The 20499-nt window shown below is 36.2% G+C and overlaps 1 protein-coding gene across 1 annotated transcript in view; it reads left to right on the plus strand.

The window, feature by feature from the left end:
• Positions 1–4037: 4037 nt before the first annotated feature.
• LOC149794848 (pantothenate kinase 3-like) overlaps positions 4038–20499 on the plus strand; it is a 94223-nt gene continuing 77761 nt past the window's right edge. The window contains exon 1 of the mRNA XM_089964506.1: positions 4038–4132. The gene's annotated coding sequence lies outside the window, so the exon portion shown is untranslated. The remainder of the gene's footprint in view (positions 4133–20499) is intronic.

Below are 20499 nucleotides of genomic sequence, written 5' to 3' on the forward strand. Positions count from 1 at the left end.
CTGAATAACCGTTCCGCATGTGTACGGTCCAATCGCTCCACAATAGCTCAACTGTTACGTACAATAGCGTGTCCAACATAATGTTCTGTTAACATTATAGTAACGGTTCTGAGATGCCCATTGTCAAAGTCCACTTTAAGCAGGCTTGGCTATATTAGCGGTCTGCGTGTGTAAAATGCATTTAAACGCATATGGGACATTCACTGCATCATCAGATGGCAACAGCCCTGTTTCCTTTTATCTTCTGACAACATTTGCAATGATTAAGGCGTACGTGTATGTGCACTAACGACCCTTATCGTGTCGAAGAAACAAACTATCATCCTGAAAAACTTCATTTGGACTCCTCAAATCAAACCATCTACGGGAAACTTTCCTTGGTACGAGTAGATATATGTGCCACAGCGTCTGTTTAGCCAACCATACTCGAGCGCATATGACCTTTGCTGGGCTCTCTAATGCATCAACAGCAGTGTTATCTTTCCACTAAAAGTTGGGACGGTAGTAGATTTTATCCATTTTGTGATGTTATTATAGTTTACCTCCAATGAGTTGACATTGTCCACCACTAAGAATCTTAGCCCTCGTACCTCCTATTACGATTCTTCTAGCGAGTCATGGATGTGATCTATATCAGCACGTTGACTTGCACGGGCATCACTTGATACTTTATTTGCAAGGTCATATAGATAATATACTGCATCGACACTGGCTTTGGTTGCTTATTATAATTAAGTCATATATCCGATGCATCTGTGTAACAGGCATACCGAAATTACGTCCAAGAACGTATTTTTCACTAGGATATCTGCTCCAAAGTGTCACCAGTAGCATCGCTAACGCAGCTGTGACATCACCGCCGCGAACAGTTTTTAAAACCCGCTTTCGAGTCTCAACACGAAGTACTGTTCAGGTACAGTTTGCATGGCAAATAAGTATCCATCATGGCCTAAACGTACCAAACATGTGTTCGCTGCTTTTCAAGATGTAGTTTGGACTGACAATAAAACCTCGTAGTACCGTAATATTGGACAAAAGAGGAGTGTATAATGTTTCTCTGCAATTTCACTGCCACCAGGAACAGACTGAAATTTTCCTTAACTTCCCAGGCAGTCAAGTTGCACGTGTATATCACAAGTTGTTGTCCATCATTGACAGAGGTCAGCAGATGTTCCAGAACGACTTTTATACATTGTACCCGATTAATTAATTTACATTGGAATACAGGGAGTTGTTTAAGCAGCCCGTAGTTGGCATGTTTTTTCATACACGTCTTGCAGAACTTGCTGGTCCCCCCCCACCTCCTAAATACAACAGATGCGATGAAAACAATATTTTATCACCCATAGCAAATGGTCGACGTGTTTTCCTTTCTTTTAAAAAAGTGGTTTAGATGAACCTAAACTTCACAGCTTGAAGTTGGCCGAGTCGGGATCATACTTGTTTATCTTAACCGGGATTAATGGCTCTTGTCACCAATGCAAAAAAAAAAAAAAAAAAAAAAAAAAAAAAATTCTAAACGGAACAACAACTGGAAGACGAATTCACGAAAAAAACGGCGCTACCCGCGATATAAAAACACGCGACATTAAAAACATAAAACTATATCAATGTTAAGAGGACAAGTCGGTCTTCCGGTACCGACGATTGTCTAAGTACAACCCCTGTATGCTTCCATTCCGGCAAAAGAAACAAACCCAAGAAATATTTGCAATCAGCTCTTTATATTATATCAGATCTGGCATCGATAGAAAAGCAAATAACTGATAGCATTAAGTCCACAAAAACGTCTGATAACAAGAGAGATCTACAGTCAATAATAAATCATCTCTTCATAATGATGTATGTATTTCAGTGGGCTGGAAAAGTAATAACGTCGTTGCATGAAAACAAATACTGCAAAAGTCATAAAGCATTTTATGGAACAACGGCCATAAAAAGGAGGCAAACGATTGACAGAAGAATTGTATTATGAAGTTAAAGAAGAAACCACAGGACTGATGGAATATGCAACCCTTAAACCGGTTGGTTTAACCGGTCGGTTTACCGATCAATTCGTTTACTACGCAAGCATTAATGCAAATCATGACAATGACATGTATTAGCGCCGCGTCCATGTATGTACCCATCGTCGTCTGCACCATATACTGAGTAGTATGAAAATAGTGGTTTTATTGGTTGTAAATATCATCATATGCACTATTATTGTCGGTTGTAAATAGTACACAAGCAATAAACGTTTACACAAAGGCGGCCACAATCACAAAGTAGATAGACAATAGCTATTTTGTTCGTCTCTTGCCCTGAACGAAGTTTTCTACCCCATAAGACGTTCCTTTTTGTAAGGGTTCGTTATGGTAATTTTAAGCGTTAGCGTGTGCATGTGACATGAGCATAGATCATGGGATAGAAGTCTTTTCGCCTTTTTTCATAAATTCCACCATTCTTCCAGTGTAACTAAAGTTTGGTGGGGAAAAATGGTTGGCTTTAAAAAAAAAACTATTTGACATTAGCCATTCTTTTGAAATAGTCATTGGTAGGTTTAAACAGCATTCATTCATTTTTTTCAAATCGATAATAGAGGGTTTAAACGGGGTTCAAATATTCAGTTTTGAATTAAATTGTGCCACCTCTTAGTTCAGTCACCGAAGTTGCTGGTAATTCCGTTCTTTTCTGGGAGTGCTGAAAAGTAGATACGTCATATAATGGACGAATTCCTCTAGTGATCAATCTGACAGCAACAACATTTGCACATGGCGAACAAATTGATCCGAGAGGGAAGAAAGAGAGGTAGGGTCGCGTATTAAGCTGATCATAAACAATATGCCTGGGCCTTTTCCTTAATTTCTAGTACGATTTATTTATATTTGAAACCAAGTAATTGAGAATGTTATCACACGCGGATCACCGACCGCATCCGATATGGCATGGTGTTGGCTTATTATATTTACAGCGGTGAAGTCATCAAATCCTGTCTTCTGTTTTTCTACTGAAATCGGTTGATCAACGGATGTTGCCAATCAACATCAGAATAATTTGTACACATGTGAAAAATGCCTGCGTTTCTCAGTTCGAGGGAGAAATTACATGGCTCATGATGTGATAAAACGCCGAATTTGTCTAGGTTTAAAGTCACCCAACGATGTTTAAGACCGATATCTTTCCAGATTCGGTATTATTCAGGTGATCTGGCATATACAACCTTTAGTACGTAACGGCGGCATTGGGGCCTTAGGTTAGATCAATATGAAAAATACAAAACCTTTATTATCTATCTACTATTTCAGTTACATGCCTTTTAATATTTGGCAGTGCTGTTGGATTGTTATGCGAAGTGTTTGATTTATTTATCTCTGAAATGCATCTTATTCACTCATACATGTTCCAGTTTTTCAGGTCATTGTGTTAGGAAAAATAAAAAAAGTAATAGTACTGAAAGTAAAGCAGAGAACCATACTGTTTTTTTTTGGCATTCTTTAGTATTAGCAGAAACATAACTTGTCAGCAATAACGTACCCGTCGGGCTGTCGGGGTCAGCTTTGCGGCCTGATTTATACAGAAAAATTCGTCTTATTCACATTTTTAGTAATTTATTTCAACAGCGTTGTCCAAAGTGGTACAAAAATACAGAAATGTTTTCTTAAAACATTGTAATATAAACTATTGTCATCTTGCTCAGATGTGCTGGACAGAGGGATTTCCTTTCCACCATGCAGATACGAATCTTAAGCTATTCCAAGCCGATCCGTTGAGCCTTTTTTTTTGTGTGTGTCTTCCTTGAAGCAGCAAGAGATAAGTTAAAATACACAACTATAACGCTTGTTGGCCGGTATGTACCTCTCATTTTTTAGGCAGTTAATCCCATGTCGATACCTACTCTCCCGATCGTATTGACTGTATGCCATTTCTACACTGTATATTTTTTATGTTCAATTTTCAAGTTGATTCTTGTTACATGACCTTGAGAGCACTTATGGCAGCAAGTATATATGTCTTTATTTATAGCTTTGACAAAGAGGGTGTACCATACGGGGTATGTTTACCAGTCACCTTTCGACCAATCTCATACAAAATTTAAAAAGGAAAAATGATCGAAGAATCCAGCAGAGGTTTGTGATCTAAACAAAAACAGGTATGATGTTGAATCTTATTATTCTAAGGCACAAAATCAGATTTCATTCTCACTTCATGTTTACTTTTATATGTTATTAGAACCATGGTCAAATATATCGTGTGTATGTTCACATAAGCTACCTAAATGTTATATAGAAATCAGATATTCAGCTAGACTATTGATTACTAGTATATATAATTCTATATTTTTCAAAGCATCTCCACCAAATACATTATAAAGGCTAATAGCTACTAGCAACACAAAAGCAAAAGGACAGTCTTGATGCTTGAATAGAATAGTTTCAAGCACTTATTTGTCCTCTTTCAACTTCTGAATTTCAGTTGGGCTACCAGGTACCTGGTAGCCCACTGAATTATCAACTAATTTGAAAACCATCGTATCATTTATTAGTCATTTGTTTCCTTTTACAGTTGTTTGATTGTGTATGTTTTTGCATGTATAAATATTTATATTTGAAGCTTGTATAAATTTTTGTAAATTTCTTCTGCATACATGCTGTATTTGGAGATTAGCCGGCCTTTACTCGGTGATGCTGTAGATATGTATATATAGCGCACTATTATATGATGACATGTAGCAAAGTTATAATGTTCTACAGACTCTATCTCCATGACGTTTGCTTATTTTTAACAAATAATCCATATTCTGTGTGCTACCAGTATATTAACAATCCACGAAAAGGAAATGACGAGACAATGGCCAGTTCTTCAAGATAGAGTCAGTGACCTGGCAAAACGCTTATGACACTATTATTTTCAAAGACAAACACGATCATTTATATATATATATATATAAACTCCCGCTATATATTATTGGATATGTTACACTACACACTTACAGGTTATGTAAACTACATTTCATTTTTTATTTCATCTAAACATTATTCTGTCATTTGATTGCCTTTTTCTGCATATCGTTTTGTAGATTATTTGCAATGAGTTTTATTACAGTGCAGATACTGCTGAAATATCTACAAGTGTCAGGAGTCAAACAAACGTTTCTTATGTAGTCTTATTCTTATTCATTATTTCATTTAATATTTCACTGGACATTAATATTATTGTACTTATGTCATTACTCATAGTCGGTAGAGTTCCTTGTGCGAGGGTCGTAATACCATTAATTTTTAGCTGTTGATATTTTCCGTTGATATCCGATGTTTTTACATTTGGTCAATATTCGAAAACATTCCGTAATTCATATAATCTGATTGAGCTGATTCCATACATTTCCTAGACTTCTATTGCAGGAACGGAACCATGCAGTGGTTGTATTTCCTCATTGGTTTGCAGTGGAAGGTCAGCTTTTTTGTTTGTTTGTTTGTTTTTTCGTTTTTGTTTTGGGGGTATTTTGCTTTTAAATTACTCCACCTATATAGTCTGTAAATATTCTACCACACATTTTCTTGTTATGAGAATGAAAGTAAACAGAATTTTTCTAAGATTAATAAGTGTTTTCCGCTCTTTCATTGATTACTATTCCTTGCATTTTGGATCAGCGATTTGTTCATTCACGTATTGTTTTGGGCTTGAGAATGGTTTGCTTCCCATGAGTGCATGCAATGATTAAACAAAAACAATGACCACTTATTTGGCCGCTCAACCAAGTTTGCATCGGTTTAGTTGAATTAAACAGCGATCGACGACGGGCGCTAGTGTCCCTGGATTACTCATTAATAGCTTCAAGTCTAAATCTTTAAGATGACTGGTATATCACCAAGTATGCGACCCAGTGTGTTCCAGTTTATGTTGATCAACCCAGGTTTTCCTGGTGTGTGGAATCAATGCCTGGGAGCCTATGACTCTGAATGTATCCCACATAAAGACACCTCAGAAATGTATGACATTGTCGTTGCTAAAATATCCAAAAGGTCAATGGATGTGTCAACGACGAAGTCACAACCGAAGACCACTTCCTCCCGTTACATTTTGGTTTCCACGCTTGGAGAATTGAAGGCATTTTCCTTTTGTATGCGTGTGCCACGCCGACAGCCTTTTCGAAGCTATTTCGGGTGTAGTTTCACTAGCATCTAGAGTCGTCGCTGACATCTGTAGAATTGATGAAAAAATTAGAAAATTAATTAATAGTTTTTCTGCAGTGTTGACATTTAGCAATTTGAAACTTCTGCTTTAGTCGATGTCAATATCAGTCGGGTGTTCCCAGATATTTTTTCTCGGATAAGATTGAAATGAACTCCTGTTGGTTTATTTTTTCATCGCGGAGATCATTTTGAGCTGAATTTTCCTTAACGTAACAAATTTTCGCATATGTATTTTATTTAAATCGTTACAGGTTTAGTTACCGGCTCTTCGAGCGCAAACAAAAATTGTAGGAATTTTCCACAGGTGCATTAATAATCATCACTTAGCTACTTTTAAGCCCTGCAAAAACAGAGTGTTGTCAAAGAGAATAATAGCAATGCCTCTGTGCTCAATTTTCCGACTTGCCCTCCACGTGCTTTGAGGTACATGTCCATCACAGACTGTTTAGACCAGGTCTAGATGCTCAAGAGAAAATTAATAAATCACTTGCACTGTAGTAAAATGTTTTTTGAGAAATCCGAAAGTCTGGATCAATGCTTTGGCTTCGATTATGGTATTTTAAGAGGCACTCGATATGATTGTCCTCAGAATCGTGCAAAATATATTCGGCGGTTTCTTGATGGCCGTTTAACCATAGTCAGATATCACTCGTCGCCACTGATGAAAATATTATCGAAATTACCATTTGGGTGTTTATATTTGACATGAATGTGTCATTCGGTATAAAAAAAAATTCTCCGTCAACACTCCGACACTTAATAGATATGATAACATCTGATGTATATGGCTTTGATGTGTACTTCGATTATGTCATTATATACAAAGACACCTAGAAAGATCGTGTGCAAACCCTTCGGAAATTCTTTAATCAGTTGAGTGATGCAAATTTGACAATTAACTTTGGTAAAAACGAGTTTTGCCTTGAAAGTGTCCCCGTGTTAGGACATATTGTGGGTATGGTCAAGTTAAACCTGTAGAAATTAAGGTTCATGCTATCTCTTAATTGTCAGCACTCGTCAGTAACAAGCAACTGATGCGATGTTTGGGTATGACTGAATATTTCGCTCAAATTATTCTTTAATTGCTGATCTGCTGACCAATTTGTTCAATAAGAGAACCAAATTTTATTGGTCTGAAGAATGTGAGGAAGCCTTTCCTAAATTAAAGACCGTACTTAAGAGTGCGGAAGTTTTTCAGCTCCCGATTACAACCAATCATTTAAAATATATGTTGAGTAAAGTCATGTTGTGGTTGGTGACGTAATAATTTAAAAAGAGAAAAGTGTGGACATCCAGTTTCTCTAAACAATTTCGATTAATTTTTTCCACTATCGAGAAGGAGTGTGTGGCTTTCATGATGACGTTACCGCACTTTGAAGTGCATGCTAATTCAGCTCCTTCTCCGGTTATTGTATTCAGTGATCACACACCCTTACCTTCATCAACAAAATGATAAACCAAAAAAGAGAGATTGTTGAGATGAACTTTGATGTTGAAGGGATACATCATTGATATTAGGAAAATCAAGGGAAAAGACATCCAGATGGCAGATCGCTTTCACATTTATAGGTGTTCCATATTGCTTTAGTTTGTATATATTTTTGGATCATTGTATATAGGTGTTATGTATATTATTATTGTGTCTTGAACCTTTGGTGCATGCCTGTGGATTGCATAAAAGCTATACATATGTATTTTTAAGTAACCAGTGTACAAGTTTGGGGTGATTTGCCAATGCATATTTCATTCAGGTGGGTTCTGTTGCAACATGGAGAATTGGCACATAAATCACGTTTGAAATATTGCGGCATCAATCCAGTAGGAAAATATTTAGATGTGGAGCCATAAGAGTGTATATAAGAACGAGTACGTGAACAAATCATGTATTGTCCTATCGTTTTGTTTTAATATCAGTCTGTATATTTGTTTTCTTTCTGTGTTTATATATAATTTGAGAGGAAACCACTTGTGTGGATTATTCTTGGAATTACAGCGTGCTTATTGATTTTTGACCAAACTATTATTGTGGGATTATTGGGAATTTATTCAAATGAATTATCGTCAATACCATTGTGATCCAGCAAGCGGTATGCACATTAACACATTCGAGAACCCATAATTCTTTTCTTTTAGACTTGTGTAGATCGTTTTGGGCTTATTCTGGATTTAATTGATAATAATGTGAACTGCTTTTAAAGTTTCATTTTAAACTTAGAGAATTAATTATATCTTAAGTTTTATAAACCTTGCTGGTTTTGCTTCCTTCTGGTACTTAGTTTAAGACGATACAATCATAAAAACATTGGAGAAATGTCAGCAAGTTACTCTTATAACTTTGATCGGGTTAGACAGATTACGTTGTAGTCCCTGCTACAGGTTACTATTATACCTAGATTGGGCAAACATATTACATTATAGTTCCTACAACAAACTACCGTTACAACTAGATCTGGTAAAACATATTACATTATAGTTCCTACAACAAACTACCGTTACAACTAGATCTGGTAAAACATATTACATTATAGTTCCTACAACAAGCTACCATTACAACTAGACCTCGTAAAACAGATTACATTACAGTCCCTACACCAACCTACCATTACATAAAGATCTGGTAAAACAGATTTACATTATAGTTCCTACAACAAACTACCATTGCATAAAGATCTGGTAAAACATATTACATTATAGTTCCTACAACAAGCTACCATTACAACTAGATCTTGTAAAACAGATTACATTATAGATTACATTAGTCCCTACAACAATTTATTCTTATAGCTAAATCGGGTAAGACAGATAACAGGATAGTCCCAAAGGTAATGTACGGAAATAAAGCACTTGAAGCTTACACGACAATGAGGTCGTAATGAGTCAGCGTAAATAAAACTTTTGTCGGAGTTAGACTTTCTAAAACACATATCTGTGTTACCCGGTATACATAGTTAAGCCGCGAGTGTAACATGTATCTAGGTGGGTTTGAAATTATCAAAATGTATTTGTCTTAATCATATATTATCTGAGTCATGATTATGTTTTATCTTTAGAGCATATCTTTTTATCGGCACCATGTAGCTGGTATTATACTGATGTCTCATTAAAGGATATTATTAAAGAAAAATACAGTACTGGTGGGTGGGGGAATGGTACTCCGAATGTGAAGAAATGGCTTAAAGTTATGGTAATAATGATGTCCCATTTCTTTCAGTTAAGTATTCTGCAATATTTTGCAGTATATGTGAAATAACTTATTGTAACAAATTTCACACCTTTCAGTCCACAGGCTTTTATAAAATGAACAACAATTATGTAGTCTGTATGTAGTGAAACGAAATGTTACTGACACTTATGAATAATCCATTTAGGGGCAATGAGAAGTCGATTCTGTGCAATACTGAACCTGACATGTTTTTCTGACCTTGTGATCTTGGGTGAGATTGTAAATGTCGCTGCCAGGAAAATGCACAGGTTGGGGGATGAAGAAATTAGAGTAAATCTAGAAGCTTGACTTGATATTAGAGATTCGACTAAAAGATCTAGACCAGGTTGCCTGCAACGCAATTTGGTGGCAGCGGCAGAAGTATTCTTTTGTGAAGTGGTTGCAAATCCTGTAAAATCTTATGAATAAGTGAAAATGGCGCAGTCAAAGATAGTATCATCAATGATGGATACACAAGAAAGAATTATTCAAGAAATTGGGAACTGGAGCGAGAAATCAAAATGATTCTCGCAATTGAACATCAAATGACGACAACCGACACTCCGTAAACGAAATCGTGCTACCCAAAGAAAGTTAGAATTTTCAGAAAAAAATTAATTAAAAACGGCACTTGTAACGCCACTGACGTTCGACGGTACCTAAACACTGATGGACTTTCAAGCGCGTTTTTAGTAAGTGTGCTGCGATAAACAAATGAACTTAAGAAACAGAATAGGCTTTATCTGGCAGTTAATATCAAGGGTCAGACACAACAGCTACTGGGATCCGGGACTCTAGATTATAACAGGCTCATGGATTCACTCAAAAGAAGGTTTGTGCCCCCCTCCAAAAAAACACTCTCTCACAGAAATGGGATAAACGATACGTTCTCGTTTCCCATGCGTATCTCAAGGTGCCAGAAGAATTGCTCGAAACACTGTGGAAGGAACAACGTATCGATTCTTTCAATGACAGCGAACTTTGCTTAAGAATATAAAAGGCACGACCTTAAACCGTTGATGAAGCAATTCAGACTGGAATAAAACTCGTTTCCTGGAACAGAGCTAACCTGCAGCGAAAGGATGTTTGAAGATATGTAATGAACACGACGATGACTGATACAGAACCAAGTGAGATCCAGAAACCTAAGAGAGAAATAGCGGGACTCGCAACTCTACTAAAGGATGTGAAGGCAACATCTCGAGGGAAAATCGGAAAGAAGGAAAGATCTTGTTTGAACTGCGGAGAAATAGGGCACTTAAAAAACGACTGCCAAAAGGTAGCCTAAAGATTCACAGTAAGAAAACTAGTGGGGCCCACTCCAAAGGCCAGGGGTGGGACCGTGATTCCGAGCCTAGGGATATAACTACCCGGGCAACGATGAAAGATGCTGTGATGCACCTTCTGGTATCTATACACGGAATTTTGGTGTCAACGTTTTAATATACACAGTTCCACGGTTACAATAATAGGAAATGGTGTCTTTGAGAGGATGGCGCAGAAATATCAACTTCATTTACATTAGATTACTGGAAGTGTTTTGTGCAGATGGAAAACCTTTAGAAGTAGTTAGTAAAATGAGTGTTTGGATTGCATTTCTTAGAAAAAATAGGAAACAAAATTGATTTTGCGAATAACAATTTAACTAATGTGACACCATTTTGCGATATTATGTGATTAAATAAAATTCGACGGAATGCGCGAGTTGCGTTATTATAGACAATATACATCCCAGCAAGGCAGGAAATGAACGTTCCTTGTAAATTAGAAAAAATTAAGAATAACAACTGATTCAGTTCGACAGGGATTGTGGAAGCAGAGAACCGATTTATTGAAAATAAGCAACTTCTGATGCAAAAGGTACTCATTAGGGCTACACCCGATGATGTCATCCCTTTAAGGAACATGAACGTTACCTACGAAACAAAAGTCATTCACGCTGGAACTATTATTGGTTTCTATGGATGACATTGATGCTGCAAATGGTTCTGGAGATTTATTGTCTCAAATGGAATCAATCCAAATTGCATGAATACCTGAAATAGTTTTCTCAAGAGACGAAAACGGTCTATCGTCGACCCATTGCAAGAAAGATGACCAATATCTATGCAGATTTCAGACTATAGAGCAGTCAATCAAGTTACTGTGGAGAACGTTTATCCTTTAACACGTATAGACGACTCATTGGATCAACCTTCCAGTATATCTTGGTTTTCCACCATTGATTTAATGAGTGGATATTGAAATCGATTAGCGTGAAAGCCAAAAAGAGCTTTCGTAACACTAAATGAATTGTATCAGTTTCGTTTAATGCCTTTTAGACTATGTAAATCTGGTCCCACATTTAAGAAACTGATGGGGGCTGTTTTGGCAGGTTTGGAATGGAAAATTTGCCTGATATTTCTGGATGATATAATTATTTTCCCTAAAACTTTTGAGGATGAGCTAAGTCGTATACAGAAAGTTGTTTACTCGATTGTAACGGGCAGGTCTTAAACTTTAAAGCTCTAAGTGAAACTTGTTTGAACATGAAGTGATATTCTTAGCGCATAAATCGTCTAAAGAGGGGATTAAAGCCGACCTTAAAAAATTGACGCAATGAAATCTTGGATTATTATAAGGAATGAAGGAGATTCGAAGCTTCCTGGGGCTTTGATCCAACTGTAGGAGATTCATAAAAGACTGCGTTGATCGCTAGTTGTACATTAAGATGATGGAGTCCAGAAGAGCGTTTAAGTGGACTAAGGAATGCGATGAAGCGTTTGAAATGCAAAAAGTTAAGTTAATAACCAATACCCACATACCCTGATATGTCACACAAACTGATTTTGGGAACTGATGCATATAAAATGGAATAGGTGAAGTAACTTCCCAGGAGCATGAGGGTTGCGAAAAAGTAGTGGCATATAGAAATAGCACACCGTCGAAATCAGACCGATTCTATTGCGTAACACGGAAAGAATTACTTGCTATAGTGTACTTTGTAAACATTTCAAGCCATAATTTCTCATTCTTACTGATAACGGTGCATTGCGTGGATATGTTATCAAGAAAGCCATGCTGATGTCCAGGTTATGGATACATCGGCAGATATGGCATTGTGGCTGCTGGAGTCTCAGTGCTGGGAAAATTACCAATCCATTTTTAACAGTGGGTGACTGATGGCATAAGACATGATGGAAAGAAGCATCAGGCCAAAGCAATCAAGTTTAAAGTTTATGGGCCCAATATAACCAACTTGAGCTCAAACAATGGACGTCTAAGTCGGAGATGTCAAACATCTAACTTTGTCGCTGGGCATCATCAAGCAATTGTCCCCTATAAAACTCAGGAAACGTGTATTGAACTTTTCGCATGATAGTAAAACTGGAGGACACATAGAGATTTTAAGAAGAAAAAAAACTCTTAATAAAATCATGTAAGGATATTATTGGGTAGGATTACTGAATGATGCTAGGGACTGGTGTAATACATGAGAATTATGTGCAAAGAAAAAGTCACCAGGCAAGAAGAGAAGAGATCAGATGGAACTCTGCAATTCAGGAAGTCCAATCGATAGAATGACATTTGATATTATGAGACTCTTGCCAGAAACTTCGCTTGGAAATAAATATATTCTAGTAATTGGAGATTATTTTACCATATGGACAGAGACATTTGCATTGCCTAATCAGTAGGCCATAGCCGTAGCTAGTGTACTTATTGAAGAGATAATATGCAAATTTGTCGTGCCCGGTCAAATTCATTCAGATAAAGGGACACAAGTTAAATCTGAAATTTTCCAAGAAATGTTCAGATTATTTGTGATCGAAAAGAGAAGGACAACTGCTTGTCACCCAAAAAGCGATTTCATGGTTGAAACGTACAACAGAACGCTCGTTGTGATGTTTTTTTGCATATGTAAATGAATACCAGGAGAACTGGGATAAACACTTGCCATATTTAGCGATGGCTTATTGTGCAGCTGTCCAGGAGTCCAAAATGTTTACTCCAGACTTCTTGTTACCGGATAGGGAAGTGACCGTTCCTCTCGAAATTTAATTTGGACGGCCATCCGATACATATTCTTGAAATATGTGGGTTAAAAACCTTTCCAAGACAATACGTTTAGCTCATCAATTTGCAAGGAACCACCTAAACCAAAGTATGTTGCGCCAAAAGAGATTCTACAATAGTCGATTGAAATGGGAACAGTTCAGACCATTAGATTTGGTTTGGGTTTACATTCCACAAAGGTAAACGGACTGTCAAGTACACTGCAATCTTGATGCAAATTGCCATTTCAACTTGCTAAACAACTGAGTAATGTGACATACCGCGTAAAGTGTTGATATAGTGGTAAACCGCAAGTGATTTGTGTCGACAGAATGAAATCCTGTAAAACCAGATATAACAATGATAATGGGGATGTACATCAAAATGACGATGATAACTACGATAATCGCGGTGATCTATCAGAAACTGAGGATCTACCTTGGCTCTACCCTGTGGAAAGTAGCGTGCCGAAACACCCATTACCAATAGTCAAGAGTGTACGCCAGACGAAGCCTGGGCTGGTGGAAATAAAAATATACGTGTTAGAGAGAAACTTTAAAATTCCTACAAGACATATTAAAATTCAATTATGGAAATTAAAGTGCTAATAGTAAAATTACATTAAATTAAGATCGGAGTTATCTGAATTATTTGGCTTGATATACAGTGTGTGACTATGCATTTAGAACTCTTAAAATATAATGATGAATAACACGCTTTAAGAGTTTTAAAAAATCTAAACTCACTGCATTTTTACCGTGAGAACACTTATCCGGAAGTGTGAATAATTTGCAGCAATATATCTTTCTTGACATTGTTGTTAGTTCCCATAGCTAGCCTGTTAAGTGATAGATATGTGTATGTGTGTGATTTGGATTTTTAATGTAGCATAACAAGTTTTCAGTCATATTGCTACGATGTCTGCTGTGTGACAGTACCGAACACAACTATCATGCAGCATCATGTCCCACCCAGTCACATTATACCTACAATAGGCCGACCAGTCCTAACACTAACCTCTTAATGCTGAGAGCCAAGCGAGACAGCTGTTAGTACCAATTTTGTAAGTCTTTGGTATGACTCGGCCGGGTATCGAACCCAAGACCTCCCGCGTCTGAGGTGGACAGTCTAACCACTAGGCCACCGGAGCGGTCAGTGATATAGATCACACGACGTCAATGTTTGTCTAATAGAGCCAAAAACAGGCGAAAATTATCTGATAAGAAAACAATATCGCAGGTGTATATTCATTGAGGAATGAAATTAGTAGGTAACAGATATAAAAGTAATGTTCTTGTGTTCTTGGGTGCTATTGTTAAATGTGAGTCGTTAAAATATATACGGGTGGGGTCGGGGTGGATAGAGAAATCTGAGTAAATAGAAGCTTGAGTTAGTGTCAGACCATCGAAAGATCTAGATCAGGTTACAATTTTTACGTCACACAAAAATACTATAAATAACTGTTGATGACAAATACAGAAAAATGTCACTAATCACAACTAGTATGTATATAACAAACTGTATAGATAAGTGATCAATATATATCTATATCCCATTTACGCATACACATAAGGTTTATTTTATGGTAATAAGCTAATGTAAATTACTTTTGTTATCTTTAGACGGTTAATACGAACGAAGGACTGATAACACCTGAAGATATAAATATCGATGGATTAATAGGCCTTATTTATAGGAAAATATGCGGTGAAAACAGAGGAAAAACGTAAAAATTTCAACAAGCAAACAGTCAGTTTATAGTATGTATTTTAGGAATTTGTCGGAATTGTTTTCGTTAATAACAGTACCGAACACAACTGTACCTTCAATATGGAAAGTTTCATCGTATACAGATCACATGCACGCGTGTAATATGACTGTCAATGGACTTCAGGTTACATGAATGCGTGTAATATGACTGTCAAGGGACTTCAGGTTACTTGCATGCGTGTAGTATGACTATCAAGGGACTTCAGGTTACATGCATGCGTGTAATATGACTATCAAGGGACTTCAGGTTACATGCATGCGTGTAATATGACTGTCAAGGGACTTCAGGTTACTTGCATGCGTGTAATATGACTATCAAGGGACTTCAGGTTACATGCATGCGTGTAATATGACTATCAAGGGACTTCAGGTTACATGTATGCGCGTTAATATGACTGTCAAGGGACCAGGTTGACTGGAAGAAGACCAATATGGCAGCTCCTATTAGATGCCATCGTAATGTTTGTCTCTTATAAATACATTTCCCGCAAAAGAGATTGCACCTGAACATTTAAATGACGGGTGGTTTTTCTTAAATTTTAATATTTATAACTTTTAACTTACTACGTAACCATAATTGATAGTTGGCGTACCACATCCACACACCGTATTAAACATATTCGTATTAAGTGCAAATGCACTACAGTATTTTTTTTCAATATCTGTTTTACAACATTGTCATTATTCACACACACACACAAATATAATATAATATAATATAATATAATATAATATAATATAATATAATATAATATAATTTAATTTAATATGATATGATATGATATGACATGACATGACATGACATGATGACATGACATAATATAATATAATATAATATAATATAATATAATATAATATAATATAATATAATATAATATAATATAATATGAACCAATTATATCCAACATTTGAAGGCTGACTCTTCTAAAGCAGGATAATCTAAGCACATTTTTTTTCTCAAGAAACCTCTCTGATACACATTGAGACTGCAACGAGATTTCATCAACACTGAATTTCCATGGTAACACGTACGTATTTGTCTAAATGCAAGAGCCCATTTACTTAATACAGATTAAAAGATATGCAATAAAGATACTAAGCTATGCAATAAGGATAATAATGTATGCAATAAAGATACTAAGGTATGCAATAAAGATATTAAGGTATGCAAAAAAAGATATTAAGCTATGCAATAATGATAATAATGTATGCAATAAAGATACTAAGGTATGCAATAAAGATATTAAGGTATGCAAAAAAGATGATAAGGTATGCAATAAAGATAATAAGGTATGTAATAAAGATAATAAGGTGTACAATAAAAATATTAAGGTATGCAATAAAGATAATACTGTATGTAACAAAGATACTAAGGTATGCAATAAAGATAATAAGTTTTGCAATAAAAAGATTATAAGGTATGCAATAAAGATATTAATGTATGCAATTAAGATAATAATGTATGCAATAAAGATAATAATGTATGCAATAAAGATACTAAGGTATCAATACAGAAATCTCACACAGATTCTAATCATAGATCCTCGTCGCTTTTTCAGAGGATCGTTTCTCTTCAATGTTTAATCGGTGATTTTTTTTTATTTAAAAAAAAATATACCAACTTGTCTCATTACCGACCTTGATACATACAGACAAGGGATGGGCGACAAACGGCACACGTGCCACAACGTGGCACATCAAGAGGTTTTGTATGACACGCAAAGGGCAGCCAAAAATCTAGATTTTAACAGTGTTACTGGTGGCACGCGATCGTTCATTTTGTAATTTATCCCAAAAAAAAGTGGTCCGCTATGTAAAATAGGTTGCCGACCTATGACATACATACATACATACATACATACGTACATGAACTCATTCATAACATACATACATACATACATACATATACACAGAAAGGAATAACATCAAATAATACATTGGCTTCTTGAATCGGATTGGGTGAGTTTTATAGTGTCAGATGTCATAAGCATAGTGCATAAGAAATCAATAATGTAAAATTGTTACCTGTGCTGACATACCTAGATACTACCAAGCCCTTGGTAAATCCTGCAGTGGATAAATCCTGGAGTATTAATCAATCATGTTCAACAAATACGTTTATCATTAAGGAAAGAAAGGTTACCTTAATAATACGTATGCAATGCATGTTCAACAAATGTTTGTCCATATAAAGTTTACAAACAAATCAAATCCAAAGAAGTCACTGTGCTTTTGATGGGCCAGTTGAAGCATACACGTATGGGGTGTAGCGGGCCAGTAGAAACGTACTTACACGTAAAGGGTGTACCGGGCCATTAGAAATGTACTTACTCTTATGCGATGTAGCGGGTCAGTAGAAATGTACTGACACCTATAGGGTGTAGAGGGCCAGTATAAACGTACTTATTTGTACGTGGTGTAGCGGGCAGTAGAAACGTATTTACATGTATGGGTGTAGTTGGCAGTAGCAACGTACTTACGTGGATTGGGTGTAGCGAGCTAGTAGAAACGTACTTACTCGTGTTGGGTGTAGCGGGACAATAGAAACGTACTTACACATATAGGGTGTAGCGGGCAGCAGAAACGTACTTACGTGGATGGGGTGTAGCGGACTAGTAGAAACGTACTTACACGTAGGGGGTGTTGTGGGCCACTTACACGTTTGGGGTGTAGCGGGCTAGTAGAAACGTACTTACGCATATGGGGTATAGCGGGCCAGTAGAAACGTACTTACACGTATGGGGTGTAGCAGGCAGTAGAAACATACTTACATAGATGGAGTGTAGCGGGAAACTATTGCAATTAATACCGTTACTACCTAGTAGTAGTATGAGGAGGAGGAGGAGAATTGGAAGTAGCAATAGTAGTAGCTGATGATCACCCCACCCCCCGCCGCTCGATTAAATTGGCAGTAATCAGAACTGTCCATCCATCTGCCCAACAATTTGGTTTCCACAAGATTACTTTACATTAGTGAATGCATTATTGAAGATTTCTATTTCTAGCCTTCTATGCCTTTAATTGGAGGAGTTATGGAGCCTGGTTGCCTGTCCTCCTTACCTTTGTTTTCGTGTTTAAGTGTACAGGGGCAAAATAAAATGTTTACATATTTGTATATAGGTTTTCACAGGTAGCATCTGGTAAGAAATATACCATTGAAACATACTGGCTTCGTTTGTGGGAAATATAATACAGCAGTGTTTGTGTACACTCAAACTGAAATGAATAATACTTCGTAGATTGATCTGTCTGAAGCTTAATGGAAATGCTTTGGGTTCGATCAAATAAGATTGCTATTGATATTACAGACAGTAAGTTTACAAAAAGCATTAATTCTCAATATGTTGTGTATGTGTGTGTGTGTGTGTGTGTGTGTGCGTTTTGTTCAGAAGTTTGCAAGACTTTTCATTTATCCGTTTATGAAAACTTGTGTCTTATTTCAACATTTTCAAATGAATAAAGTACGATTTTGATGTGTTCATAATCGAGGGTCTTAAATTTAAAATAATTATGTCAGCCTACGATAAACTCACGATCTAGCAATCCAAAATTGATTATTGTAATTCTGTATTAACTACAACTACTGTAACATTGCATTGTTACAATTATGTCTACCCACCACTTACTGTATCATTGGTTTGTTACAGTTGTGTCTAGCCACCACTAAATATAACATTACATTGTTACAATTCTGTCTAGCAACCACTAACTGTAACATGTGTTACAATTCTGTTTACCCACCACTAACTGTAACATGTGTTACAATTCTGTTTACCCACCACTAACTGTAACATGTGTTACAATTCTGTTTACCCACCACTAACTGTAACATTTCGTTTACTCTATGCACTTCTTGAAAATAGTGAAATTGAACTGGCTACCCAATTTTGCTTTGCTTGATAAAATATTTCATGACGTGTGTGTGTGTCCGTCTTAGAGAGAGATTATTTCTGTATGGGAATGACTGATTCATATTTCGAACAAAATGAAGACAGACATTTACTTGTTTGTATATTTCCGTGAATTAGATATGCAATGAAATTTCAAGAACGCATCATAAAAATATCACATAAAAAAAATCAGCACATGTTCCAAAAGCAATCTGATCTTTACAAAATCGCACATGATTGAATTGCCTCCATACTAAACTCCTTTTATTTTCCAAGCGTAGATCAAATTTGAAAGTCTCTATTCGGTTTGCTTACAAATAATCCAGCGTCAATCATATTTTTCATTTATCCATTTCTTCTAACAAATCAAAACGTTATACCAGTAGCTGTATATTTTCTTTTATAAACTGACTCACTTCGGCTTACTCAAGGCTCGGACAGAAATTTTTCGCGATTCTCTTTGGGGATGGCTGAATTTCGTCCGAGGCAGATTCATTTGTCCAGCTACTATAATTATTGTAACCGATTGGATATCATATACTGACCGATTGTGAATTTTCCCAAATCGTGAGTTGGTCTAGATTTAATACATACAGTACGTAGTAATACATATTAACTCATTTTAAAGCAGAATAATTTGTTACATTTGTTCAACTAACGAATTTGGCCTTTATGCAGTTAATTTGGTCTGTATGCAATTTGGCCTGTATGTAGTTAATTTGGTCTTCATGCAGTTACGGTTTCTCTTGTAAGGATGTGAGTTTGTCTTGTTTTCATGTTTTTCTTAAACGGCAAATCTATTGACAAATCATTTTTTCATGACATATTAGGTAGACTGATTCAAAAGCCAAAGATTGATTGAAGCGTTTATCGGTTCCAGGTTTAAAAATGACATTACTAAAGTAACATAGTCTTCTATTTCACGTAATCGTTTCGACTACAGCAAAATTTATGTAGGGCAAGTCATTATGACTAACATAAATATAGTTAGTGCAGGAGAGAGAGAGAGAGAGAGAGAGAGAGAATTTACAATAATCGTTAAACAGTGATTTCATCAAAACGTACCAATGAACACATTGTTATTCCAATGAATAATTTGTAAATAAGTTATTCATCCCACATTATATTTGAACACAACTAACAATGATTCTAAAGACTCAACTTTAAAGTAGGAATGAATAATTTCGTTAACTTTAGAATCTTGCATAAACTTCTAAGACACAACAAGATGACCAGGGTCTTGGTCATTTCCAATGGACATTTCCATAAAATTCATAAGCATGGTCCGGTATGTTAACTTAAATTTTAGCAAACAATCTGACAAGTCATGTATCTCCTAGAATTTCCTAGGGAAAACCAATGTCCGCAACTCTAGTCCAAGTAAAAATGTTCTTAAAAAAATAATCTGCAAACATTGACTATAGTT

Source organism: Sinohyriopsis cumingii, chromosome 7 (genome assembly GCF_028554795.1).
Source record: "Sinohyriopsis cumingii isolate HCF-2022 chromosome 7, ASM2855479v2, whole genome shotgun sequence".
NCBI lineage: Eukaryota > Metazoa > Mollusca > Bivalvia > Unionida > Unionidae > Sinohyriopsis > Sinohyriopsis cumingii.